The sequence below is a fragment of the Limulus polyphemus genome, unplaced genomic scaffold, assembly GCF_000517525.1.
Source record: "Limulus polyphemus unplaced genomic scaffold, Limulus_polyphemus-2.1.2 Scaffold905, whole genome shotgun sequence".
Classification (NCBI taxonomy): domain Eukaryota; kingdom Metazoa; phylum Arthropoda; class Merostomata; order Xiphosura; family Limulidae; genus Limulus; species Limulus polyphemus.
This window is the reverse complement of record NW_013666515.1, coordinates 1-14,126: the sequence shown is the minus strand read 5'-3', so window position 1 is coordinate 14,126 and position 14,126 is coordinate 1. Positions and strand designations below refer to the sequence as shown.

Here is a 14,126-nt window from a genome sequence, read left to right as displayed (position 1 = left end):
TTATTCTTTTCTCCTTTGAACTCTTTTGGAAGGGGAGGAGAGGTCATACAATAAAGTACTCTGTATACTTGTAAAAAAGGTTGACAATTTTGGACCATCCCTTACATATGATAACCAGTATATGACAACAGCTAAATTAAAACAAGGTAAAAAACAAATTACTGAACACAAAATTTATTGAACACTTATTGAACAGTGGTTTGCATGCTTACTGTACTCTGACCTAGAGAATTAGTGGTTGGTTGTTTGGAGCTTTATGGTGCAAATCAACTGAGCTATCTTCACCTGAAGAATTAAGAGTTTGCTCTTGGGAAACATCACATTCCATCTAGTGAATCCAGATGCCCAAGATGTCCTGGAAACAGTTTTTCTTTTGTTTTTTTTTTACAGGACTTACCATGGATACCTCAGTATCTTACCAACTCTCTAGTTCTAGGCTTTTCTACTGTTTGTGGTGGCGACACTATATACTAAAGTGAAATGTGATGAAATGGAAACAATTACCATAACACTTATTAAATGTCCTCTTATAAGATATAAGAAACCTCCATATACATTACGCATTTCCAACAAAATATTCAATAAAACTATTTATATCATACATTTGTATGTTTCATAAGAACTATATAGGATTCAAGAACTACTAAAGGTTTTAAGTTCTGTTTAACATAATTAATTATTATATAAAAGGGTGAAGGTTGGGAGTTTTGTAGAAATATAGGATGGTTTATTTCTACTACAAGAATATTTTTTGCTTTTTGTATCTTATAATATTAAAAAAAAGGTGGAGGTTGGGAGTTTTACATTGTAGAATTTTAGGGTGGTTTAATTCTACTTTAAGGTTATATCAGAATTTTGTCTGATAGATATAAAATCCCTAACAGATTTGGGTGCTATGGCCTCAGACATTATCCATTATGACTTAAGGATGACAATGAGGACTGGTAATGGAAGAATAATTTTGAATTTTTGTTTCATTATAACATTGCTTTTGTTTTGTATTAAGCACAATATTGTTTTATAGTGCTGATTTTAATTACCTATGGACAATTAAGGTATTTAATGGCACTATATTTACTGATATATCTCTCTCTTGAACTGTAATTAGCGTGTGAGTGTAAACACATTTTGAAATGCTAATAGCTTTCCTATTATCGACAAAACAATGCCTTGATAGTTTCTTGCAGAATGACATTAAAAGTGTATGGTGAACAATATTTTGAGAAAAATACCAAGGGGACAGGTTGGTTGTTAGAAAGGGAGTGGTTAGATGGAAAAAAGCACACGATTGTTATAAATGGATATCTGTCAAACTAGATTAATTTAATAATTGGGGTACTTCAGGGCTCAGTGTTAGGACCTTTGCTGTTTTACATCAATGACACAGATGAAGGAATGGTCAATAGATCATTTAAATCTGCTAATGACATTAAAGTTTTGGGAGTTGAATCATGAATATAATTTTGATGGCAATACCCTTAACAGTGTTATGGAAGAAAAAGATGTTAGTGTTTTGGCTTATCAGTTTTTTTAAGCCATCACTAGTAACAGGGTAAATAGGATTTTAAGTTGTATCTACAGAAGTATTGAATATGAGTCTAAAGAGGTTATAATGTCAGTGTATATGTCATTCGTTAGGCCATATTTGGAGTCCTGTGCTCAGTCATTGGCTCCTTACCTTCGAAAGGATATTAAGTTGTTGGAAAGAGTTCAGAGGAGCACTACTAGGATGACATGTGGGATGGAAAGTTAGTCATAAGAAGATAGGTTAAGATCTCTGAACTTGTTTCCTCTTGAAAAAAGAAGAGTTAGAGAGGATTTTATTGAGATGTTTAAGATTTTAAGAGAACTGATAGTGTTGATTCATCATCTTTTTACATAATTACTGGTGAAAATGGTAAGACCAGGGAGACATCAATATAAATTTCATCAGGGTAGGAATCATCTTCAGCTAAGACAGCTAAATGTTTTTTAAAAGGGTGGTTGGCCTTTAGAATGGGTTGCTTTCAACTGTTAGATGCAGTTAAATTAAGTGAAAACTTGATGAATATTTGAATGATAAGTGCTAGCTTTGAGTTTATTTTGTGGATAGGATGGCCTAGATGAACCCAAAAATCCCTTGTTGTCTTTTAGTATTATGTTATGGTTTGTGTGACTTGCAGTGTACAATGAATATGGTTCCCACTGACTGGGAGAAATAAAATTGAAGATTTTTGTAGGACAAAATTTCAATTTTCAATGTTTCGGGACTTACCATTTCTTTTGGCCCTTAATGAATTTTACTGTGTATTTCTGTTTAAACTGATGACTTCTAATACTGATTTCTTTTAATAGCAATTATTTGTATCTATGATTTATTCAATTATAGGAATAATAATGATAACAATGTGAATCTTGTAATATGTGCCAAAATCAGTAACATAGCATGCTCATTCATATGCACAAGACATATTGGTTACTGAATACTATCCAACCTAAGCTATTCTTAACAATATAGAAATAACAGTGAACAAAGTAGTAGGTACAAAATTTAACATACTGGTTACTGAATACTATCCAACCTAAACTATTCTTAACAATATGGAAATAACAGTGGACAAAAGAGTAGGTACAAAATTTAACATACTGGTTACTGAATACTATCCAACCTAAACTATTCTTAACAATATGGAAATAACAGTGGACAAAGGAGTAGGTACAAAATTTAACATACTGGTTACTGAATACTATCCAACCTAAACTATTCTTAACAATATGGAAATAACAGTGGACAAAGGAGTAGGTATAAAATTCAATTTTTCATTGTTATAAATTGTACCATTTTGCATATTTATTTATTTATATCTATTGAATAGCACAAACTAAAATTACAAAAATATATCCAAAATCAAATATCACTTGATATATAAAATAAAAAAGTACATCCTCCAAAGAAGTCACTTTAGGTTTTGGTTGTATAAAAGCAGACAAAAGCTTATGGAAAAAATATGTATATAAATAATTAAATATTCCAAACTAAGTTATACATATGGCACAATTCTTTCATAAAATAGTTAAATGAAAATTTTAAATTCTTCAAACATCTTAACTATTCTGGTTATTTAAGGTAAAAAAAATCACTAACCAAACTTTTTACACATTTATCAGGCCTACTTAAGTACTTAGCCCTTCATAATCAGTTAAGATACCTGGACCTGACTAACATGTTCCCAAGACGTGACTGACAGTCCAGTTTGAATTATTAATATTATTATATGACCAAGTGCCTTTTGGAGTGTAGCCCGTAAACAATGGACTTATACTTATTTAGCGTTTTTCAGCTCATAGTGATGTTGAAGTATACATTTATATTTGTGAAGGAACTAACGTCCATTGAAAATAAGTTTATGTTTTCTCTCTCGTGATTTTTCTCTTTCAGTGGCTTTATCGCTACAATCCTTCATCACCATTTTTTTTAAGGTTACAGCAAGTAATCTGAACAATTATTAATGAAGCTCAGATTTGAAAATAGCTATAAGCAATGGCTATAAACCACTGGATAGAAGAAAATATAATTTATGTATGTCAGTATAGAATTAACATAGTGATTTGAGCACTTTTTTTTGTTTCTTGAGAAACTGACACCTCACAGCTTCTTTAGGGGTGAACAAAGGATTTTAATGCAAAGTTTATAGCACTTAGAAACAAACCACAGTCCTGGAATGTTTTTTATAGTTTTAGACTTTTTGAATTCAGAACAGGTTTTTTTCTCTTCAGTAGGCAAATTCTTATATTTTTTTAAGTCCTTTAAGAACCAAAGTATTTAAAAATATTACTGCCCAAGAAGCTATCTTTGTCATCAGCAAAAATAAACAAAAGTCCCAAAACAGAGCCCCAAGAAACCCAACTTATTACATTTTTCTTATAAGGAAAATACAGATAGCACAATTTCACAATCCTTTAGTTTCTACCACTACAAAAATGTTCTGTTCATTTTTATTTTATTTTTTAAAAGTATTGCCTTAAAGGACAAAATGGTCCATTGCTGTCCATTTATTGTGATATTACAAGTTGGTTAAGTGAGAGTTTCTTGCCAATTCTAAGTGCTGTTTATGTGCCACTTTCCTCCATGCTACTGTAAATAATCTATCACACAACAACAACCTGGTAATGTTGAGCTAACAGGGCAATGTTGATAGGATAAGTGAAAGGCTGTCATCCCTCTGTAAAATTTTAAAGAAATAATTTTTCAATTTATGTAAGATCACATTATTAGTTTTATAGTACGTTACAGTAATTGAATTTTCCATCATTTTTATTTTACTTAGAAAAATCAAGGTTACAGCAACAAGTTTTAAGTTAGCAGGAAATGTAAAGTCATTCTTAACTTTAGCTATTTCAACTATTTACATATAATACAATAACTTTTGTTATATTAAGTTACTTTAAAAGCTTTAGCGTAAATTACTGTAAGTAAAATGTTCATTTACTTTCCTTCTGATTAATATTTTTACAAGAACTGGGCAATTAATTTGATATAATAAATTATCTTGACGAGTGTCATGTAACATGATTAATTAATTGAAATTATGATTAGATCGATTAATGTCATGAAAATAATCAAAATTAGTTTCTGATTATTACTATTTTTGATCATTCCAACTATCCAAGATCAGACTCCATAAGTAACACTTAACATGTTAAGTACTACCTGAAATGGTCAAGGTGAAAGTTACCTGCCTAGGGCTTGACTTTTGTTACTTCTGTAGAGACAGAAGCCTCTAAACACAAACATGATCTCACTCTGCTGAGAGTTCTGGGTTCAAGCTCCAAAGAATAGGTTTAATGATATCCCACCATTTATTGTGATTGCAGGTATATTAGCTTGGAGGTTTCTGTTCTGAACCATTTGTGAGTTAATCAGATATCCCAGAGTTTTGGAAGAGCATCTTGCAGTTTTAGAAAACTGGGTTGGCTAACTCAACTGGAATAAATCTTATTGAAGCTTGGGATGTTATTACTATTAGTTTAATCAAGTTTGCTAGAAAAGAATGTATTATTTTCAGTTTCACATCTTCCATCCAACTAAAAGTGTAATTTGTAAATGTAAATGTATTATAAAGGAATACAATAATTACTAATTTAGTAATCAGAATGAAAACTTGCAATTTCAACTGTATGGAATCTATAAGTACTAATATAACAGATGACTGTCATAACAACACAAGAAATTGAGAAACTTATGTTGTTAAATTGCTAAAAACATAAATGATTAAAATATCTTATCACACATTACTTTCAAAAATTAGAGGCCTAATACTAATCCTTTAGCTAAAGAAATTATTAACTGGAAATTTCTTTAGCTTAAGACTTAAATAATAATAATATTAATAATATGAGAGTCTGAGGTGCCAAACATTTTTTTTTCCCAACTTTTAGTTGGATTTTTAATTTTATTGCTGGAAGAAATTATAAACCTGTCTTTAGCAAAGGTGAATAAATTCTTAAAGTTAAACTTTTATAAAGATAAAGAGTTTTTCCCTATTGCTGCAAACGAAGAAGTTTTAGAAGAAAAAAAATATTACTATTACTACTGCTACTAGCAGTGCTAGTAAACATTTAGTTCCGAGCCCTGATGACATTTTTCTGAAAAACAAAAATACATATTATGTATCTTCTCCACTCTACCACTACCACTGTATGAGCTGTACTATATTAATAATAATAATACTATTAATATTAATGTCATCGTTTAAACCATAAACTGATAAAGAAGAAATTCCAAACTTACAACCTTGCATGTTATAAATTTGAATTATTTAAAGTATTATTTCAACAACATCCTCCCAAAAATTGTACATCAATAACCTGAAGCATCAAGATTCAAATATTGGGCTGCATATGCGTGCTATGACCAAAAATATAAATTCACATTCCACTTTTCAGTATATTATACAATCACCGTTACACTAACACTAGCTCAGTGGCTAACTTACTCTTGTTCGTCTACATGAACTTATTCGACAAGTCAGCAAATATCTTAACAACCTTGAATGAACGTCTTCGGTAAGTCAGCAAATACGGGAGCCATCTCGCGTAAGACTATATACAAAGATATAAATCACGTAAACTGTAATATATATTTTTTCCAAAATTTCCCGTAAATAACACGAACGTGGTGAAAAAACATTTGCACTTCACGTGATTTTTATCACAAATCTTACGCCAATTAGTTTCTACTGTTCGCCAGCTGTTGTTGTTTAAACCGCAACTTTTAAAGTATTATATTGCATATATATGTATAAGTATCTTTTTCCGTTAATTTTTTATATCATTGTCCATCGAATTGTGAGTTCTGGATTTCAACGAAAGGCATCTCAGTAGACAAAAATAGATTTGAAATTCTATTTCTACATGTCTCAGATGTTGAATCGGATATGGACATATTACTATGATTTAAAAAAATGTGGTTTACGTAATTTTATCACAAATTTTAGACGTATTGGTTTCTAATATTTCGCTACTCTTCCGCTCTTAAACCGTAAATTATAAATAATATTGAAACCCTTTATTTTAGAATTTCCTGGCTAAATCTGTGGTTCCCAACCCTTTCTTTTTTTGATGCTTCATACTACCAATCAGTTCTTTCAACTAGTGGCGCATACCTGATGCATATAATGAAGAAATAACAAATGAAAGCTGTTCTTATTAACACAAAGGTAAATCAAAAGAAATAATTCAAGGGTGAGTCAACAATACGCGAACATAGAGGGCTGGCTAATGGAATAGGTTGCTAACTCACTGAAACTGCCCTACAATTTTGAGATGTGTGATCTATTTTCTTTTTAATGTTTACTGGACTAAATTACAAATTAATCATAAAAGGAAAATAACTTATTTCTTGAAGTCACTGATATCTGGAAATACCTGAACTTTTGAAATGGTGTGCTCTTCTAACTAAGATTTTAATTTATTTTTTAGTGTTTGATTATTGCAACAAATATATTTTTTATTTATAACTTTTTTCAAGACTAAAGCAAAATGCTGCGAGTGAAAATGAAAAGTGCGTTTACTGAATTAAATGATTTTACAATCTAGTTGGCTGTCATTGTGTGCCCATTCATTAAAAGCCGGTAACATGATACGTACGTTTCAAATAAAAATAGAAATATTTGTAATTCCTTGAATAGCGTTTAAACCTACACTGTCAGAATGTGTGAAATAAATCATAGATGTTTATAAATGTGTTAAGCTAACTAAAGATAGAAAGTTTGACTAGCGTTTTTATTAGACAGTGTCGTAAGAATATGTGAAGCAATTGTCTAAGACTCTAACGTACGGAAGTTCAAAAGGATCAGTGAAAATTAGACAAATTTTATATAAAAAAGAAAATATAATGATAACAAATAAAACGTTCAAGTACTCATGATTTGTCAATGATAATAAATTATAATTCAATCAAGTTTTTAATTCTACGCTAAATATCCAGTGAGGCAGCTTTCAACTCACCTTTTGAAGCCATCTTCACACACTTACAACAGATTTGGCAGTGGTGTGTTGGGATTTAGGAATAACCCCGATGATGCTTCAAAACTAAAAAAAAAAAAAAAGGAAAAGAAAAACATAGTAACCACCCCAAAAGTCAATCCTCATTGTTTTTTGTTGTTTTTATTGGAATCAATATAACGAGTTAACAATGTGTCAGATGACTTTGTTTGGCCAGTGAATGAATGCATGTATCATGATTCAGTATAATTTTGATAGAGTTATTAATGAATTATTGTAAATTTGTTTATGCATGAGAAGCGAAGTGAGTAGAGAGACGTACTAGGGCAATTCTTTCTTCAAAGACCTTCCATTTATTGTTACATCACTACTCGAGAGACTAAAGACTACTGAAATCAAGGCGTGAGAGCTGTCACAATGATTAAGAAAAAGTGATAATTAGAAACAACAAGTTATCTTATATCGTCTTATATTGATTTCCCAACATTGGATATTTTTTCAATTGTCAATAAACAACAGAAGTCTTAGGATGTAGTTTTTCTGTGTTGCCTTTCTAGATGCCTTCTTCATGAAAACTCCAGCTGATTTGTCTTATTAGAAAATAATGTTTGCAGTGTGTATACTAAGATTTTATATGTTGAGATAATATGTAAAAGTTTAAGTTTCTCCTTAAAGAAAAATACATTTCTTTTGAATTAATAAAGTATTGAATATGTTTATCAGCTTTTGAAGAACTGCAAATCCCACAGGGTGGATTACCTAACTGAATTTCCGATTTAAAGAAACATTTGTTCTGTTTCTCAAAGCGAATCTTTATGGTATTTTCTGGCTCATGGGTGTCTCTCGGAGCAGTCTGTTAGGACTTACTAACCGGAAGTTCGAAGGATGCCAAGGTATGGAGCATTTGTTTATTTATCTCTTCGCCATCTAACTGTGTTCGTCAAAAAGAAATATTCAATTCACAGAAGGTACAGAAGAATAATCTTTATTTATCCTACAAAAACACAATCACAAGACAAAACAAAACAGTAAAAGAGATGAATCTATAGTGAGTGTGTTGAGTTGGTGCAAGAGAGAAAGGAAGTCACACTTTCGTGAGCTCACTTTCACCAGTTCAGAATTGCTTCTCCCATGTAAGTTAAACTAAAACAAAGTTACAAATTAGAAATATACATAAAATGAAAAATAAAACAAAGACTCAAAAGTTACTCAAAGTTAAACTAAATCTTAGCAAAATCTAAATATTAGCAAAAACTGAATTAGTTTGTTTGTAATTAAGCACAAAGCTACACAAGGGCTATCTGTGCTCTGCCCATCACGGGTATCGAAACCCGGATTCTAGCGTTGTAAGTCTGCAGACATAACGCTGTACCACTGGGGGGCTAAAACTGAATTAGAAAAAATACAGTAATTTTGAAAAAATTATATATTAACTAATAGAATATAAAACACATGAGGCTATCCTATATCACATTTCCCACCAGCCCGAACAGGAAACTCTAATTCTAAAACAACTAAGAAGCAACAGCAAAACAAACCAAATAAACGTTTAACTCTGTATATCCCATGAAACGATATAAATCGTCCTCTATTTGGTAAAAATCACTTGATCAACACATTAAGAAAGTGAAAAAATAAAAAAAAACACACTACAATACTGTAAAACAGTTACACAGTCTATCTTACCCCTTTTAGAAGGTGGTAGTCTAACATATTATGCATCACTATGTAAAAATACTGGAACAAAGAAAATGCTCTTTAACAAAGACTGTTATATATCAAACAATCCTTTAACAGAGAAAACCTTATATGATACAATACCCTTTAAAAACAAAAAGCATACTTTACAAATTAAAACACAAGAAAACAACCCTTTAATAAAACATAAAATGAAATTCTTAACAATGAACGTTATACATTTAAAATAAACCGCTTTAACAATACAGTTCAAAATAACTTTTTGACACCTGCCTTACTTATCCCCCTTCAGAAAGGACAGGTAACAATAACGATAGCACACAAATCAAATGTGCACAGGGTGGTCCATTGGACCAACCACAATCACACTCTGTAAAAGGTCGAATCATGCCTGCTTTGTTTCTCACCCGTGCATATGGGGTTAACAAATGATATTAGTAGTGTTTGTCGTGGCTTGCCACAATGCATTAGAAGAATAAAATTCAATACAGTTTGTCTTCCTTTTCACAACCTCAATAGTCTAAACATATTGTGATGATTCAATCATCTCATGGTAAATTACATGAAAATAGTAATTTCTGATAACTTGGGTTTCAGTTCAAGACACTTCTTGTGGTCTGTTATGGTCCTAGCCTGGAGTTGCCAACACTGTAGTCATCTTTCTAGTAATTGTGTAAGACACTTCCTGGGGCATATCAGGTCTCTAGTCAGTAGTGACCAAAACCATTGTCAGCTTTCACCTTCCATGGCCTACTGCAGATCTTTTTAACAGGATGATCCACAACTGGACAATTGGCAACAACTTAGTCAGAAGCGCTAAGAATCTGATCCTAAATAGGAAAAGTCAGGATTCAAAATGTAGGGTCAAATGAGTTCTGTAAGGTCAGGGAAAACCCAATAAGCAGGCCTGGTTAGAGAAACCCCTGTCCTAAAACATACTTCAATAGTAGAACGTGAAAAATAATGGTGGTCAGTTTTCGTTAATAAAGCTTTATTTCAGCTTTGTTAATGCAGGTATCCTTGGGTATTGAGCTTGACCTAATTTAAGGGCTACACTATCTGAGGTCGCCACTGTTGTCATGATGGCCCATAGAAACAATCTTGGTCTGGTAGGAGGGGCAAGACTACAAGTTTCGGTATCCACATGAGTGTCCATAATATATCATACACTACTCAGGTACTAATCTTCTTGTTGTTGTTTTTTCAATTTTGGAAATTCACTATTACCAGCATCTCGCTTCCCTTTATTATTTCCTTCAGCTACATGTTAAACATGAAAGAGAATAGCTACATTTCACAAGAAGGTGTTACTTCCTGCTTCTAGTATTCCTGTATAGCCCACATTTTCATGGGCATAAATGGATTTGTGCTGTAAGAATGTTTAGATATAATTCAGAAAACCAGATATGTTTTTTTTTTTTCAATATGCGTGACAGGAAATATTCCGTCATAATCAAAACAACACAGTGGGTAAACCAAGTTTGTATTTATGAATTTTACTTTCCACTGATAGTTTCACATCATTCACCTATATTTCAACTATACAACTGAAATTATGCTGGCCAACATATGTAAAACACAGATTCAATCAGTGTTTTACCGAAAGTGTGGCCTGAGCCCTTCACTAGTTGTATCTATTTCCAGAAATCTAATATCTAATAAAATATTTGTATAAGCATGAACGAAAACAGTAGCTCAGTGTTTTTTAAATAAAGCTTTATAAATCAGTGCTCACAGATAACTTTATAGCTATACCCAACATTCAGATCAAACTAGCATTCTCGTTCAAAGGTTGCCTTCTGTTTGTATTCTTAGTGATTGAGTTATTTTGTGTTGGACAACACTTATAAATGACTTTGTGTAAAATTATTTAGATCAAAATTCGTTTTGTCATTACCTTGCATATCAATATTTACTGCCCCCCAGTGGCACAGCGGTATGTCTGTGGACTCACCGCTAGAAATCGGGTTTCGATACCCGTGGTGGGCAGAGCACAGATAGCCCTTTGTGTAGCTTTGTGCTTAACTACAAACAAACAATATTTACCCTAACCAACTTCAGCTAAATACAGTTGTTCACAGTAAAAATATGGCCATCAACCACAGACCACTAGAACACTGTACCAGCTTACACAAGTTGACCCACTCATGTTAATTGGCATCAAAGAAAATTATATATGTAATCTCAATGAAATAAGACCAATTCCACTAAAACGTTAACCAGTCATAGAGAACACAACTCCTTCACTGTACGTGGAGAGAAGCCTACAGCTAGTTTGGGAGAGCCGCCATTACACAGATAGGGGAATGCGATTTTCACGAAATGATGGACAGCTATTTCACAAAGAAAATCACTCAAAGCGCAGAAAACAAGTGCCACAAAATCATTTATGTTGTCAGTTTCTCGACCAACAAGTTTCTAGTTGTTATAATTAAGTGATAGTCATACACATTAATGCATACATCACACTTCGCAATATCACCAGATGACTGAAAAGCAAGGAATGCCGCGTTCATTCGGTATTCTTTGAACTTCATACCTGTCTTAGCTGTGTTGATCGAGTGGTCATTGTAAAATGGTATCCACACATCTTTAGGACTACCATCTGCTAGTTAAGAGAGCAAAAGTCGCAACACCCTTTTGTTTATTGGTATCTTGACCAAGTGACTGTCCTAACTGGCTTATTACCTTAACAAAGCAATACAGAGGTCAGCTATGTTGTCTCAGCTAATCAATGCAGCTGTGAAGCTGCTCCTTCTTACTGACCGGTTGACTGAATCAAGCTAAAGGCTATGCACATTCTGCATCAGATATAACGCTGCCTATAAACAAATATATTCATTCCAAATAGTTACTTTTTTGGAATATTCCTGGAAATAACCCAGTCCTTCTTCATGTGCTGAGAGAGAGGTCTGCCTTGCCTCCTCATTAGGCTCGAGTGATTTCAGCATGAGTTTTCCCCTGGTGGACTCACAGTTCGCCGTGAACTGGAGAGGCCAATACGATGGAGCCATCAGGTAAGTGCGTTCCAGAAGTCCTAGGTTCTGCCATTCCATCTGTTCAAGCTCAAGTGCAGGAAAGCCCTATATCAGTATGCTATTCTGCGACAGAAAAGACAACTTTCTATTCCTGTAATATTTAGACCCAGTAGTAGTAGTAGTAATTGCACTTAGCTAAGCATTATGAATGTCAACAAAATTAAAAGTAGTAGTAAAAGAATAAATAAGTTATAGGAATTTTAAAATTAGAATTGATATTGGAGAAAAACAAAACAAGTGAAAATTATAAATAAAGTGTGATAAAAGTTGATCTGATGTAGAATTGAAATATTATAGCTACAATAAACCACCGAAGCCCATTAGCAGTAGCAATGATATATAAGTTATGAGGATTTGTTTGTAACTAAGCACAAAGCTACACAATGGGTTATCTGTACTCTGCCCATCACGGGTATCGAAATCCGGTTTCTAAATTATGAGGAAACTGTTCTATAATGTATTTGAATCATTTAAGTAAAGTAAGAATTAAACATGGCAAATATCAAAAGAATTTTAGTATTTTAAATAAACTTATGAATATTGAATATTTCTGTGCAAAAAATTTCCTTTGGTTCTCATTGTCTTTTTTTTTTTATTAACAAATCGTTTCCCTAGAAACAATGACACCCTTCTTTGATATAAGATGCAAGTAATGTTATAGAAAAATAAAATTCACTACAAACTTTTATTTACAGTTAACGAAAATAATAGACACTGGTGACGTTACGTGTCTTATCGCTCTCCAGTCTTGATGATATGTTATTAAGGTATTGTAGCCTTCATTTATTATTAAGTGTTCTATGTATAAATAGAAATTGAAATAATTATGGAAACATACAAATGGTTGAAATCCTGGCTTTCTAACTGTGGGACAAGAACTGTTACAAATTCATCCAAGCCAGTCATTAACTTTCCCACAGGAACGATGTTGCTACTCAGAGTGACATTGACGGTTATCTGTTCAAAACACAATGTTATACAACACGCCATTTGATAGATGAAAACCTTGAGTTTCTATTGGTTATAGATAATATATAATGAAACGTAATAGAGGACTATTAACCAATTGTGAAAGAGAGAATGTGACAGGTTAGTGTGGCAGTAGGTGTCTGATTTTCTCTTTGATAGCTTTGTAACAAAACAAAATTGAAGGCCATAAAAAGTATGGTCTGTTTGAGAAATAATGATTTTATAGAGAGTATATTACGTTTAATTTCGTACATTTTCGAAGGGTGATGGATAAAATAGGGATGATGACATGCTAAGACAAAATGTGTCATGTGTGTTACACTAGTGGAAATTCAGGATTATATATATATATATATATATTTCCTTTTGTAATTAAGAGCTTAAAACTTGTATACTATTAAAATATGGATTATTAGCTAAGACTTTATGCTATTCTCATTGGTATAACATAAACAAAAAGTAGTTTAATAAAATTTTGCATGTAAGACACTAAAACATTGTGTCATCCACAGTGAAGGGTACCCGGGCCGATAGGGTTAATACAGTTCATTTTCATAAGACAGAAAGGTGGCATTCCCTTGATATTTGCCTCTTATACCCCTTTCCCTCACCCTTACCATATTATTTGCAATACTGTTTGTATATATAAATGTCCCAATCAGATACGCTCAGTTGCATAATAGTCCTTAATCACAACAATGAAATTTAGTTCAATTTCCTCCTTTGCATTAAAAATTGCTAATTTGCACCTATCCAGTCACAATTGTAACTTCGTCTATTTTAGATGCGTAAACATATTGTTACGACAGCGGAAGTCACGTGACGTTGGTAACACGTAATGAGTATCTCGATCGTTCCTGAAGGCTCGAGTGTTTGCCAGACGCCCTCTATTTTGTATGAAGGCTCGAGTGTTTGCCAGATGCCTCTATTTGTATG

General features: G+C 32.5%; 1 protein-coding gene across 1 annotated transcript in view; it reads right to left on the bottom strand.

Annotated features, from left to right (window-relative positions):
* Positions 1 to 6,060, bottom strand: part of LOC106461143 (inhibitor of Bruton tyrosine kinase-like) — a 62,507-nt gene extending 56,447 nt beyond the window's left edge. Inside the window, exon 1 of the mRNA XM_013920938.2 lies at positions 5,976 to 6,060. The gene's annotated coding sequence lies outside the window, so the exon portion shown is untranslated. The remainder of the gene's footprint in view (positions 1 to 5,975) is intronic.
* Positions 6,061 to 14,126: the final 8,066 nt, after the last annotated feature.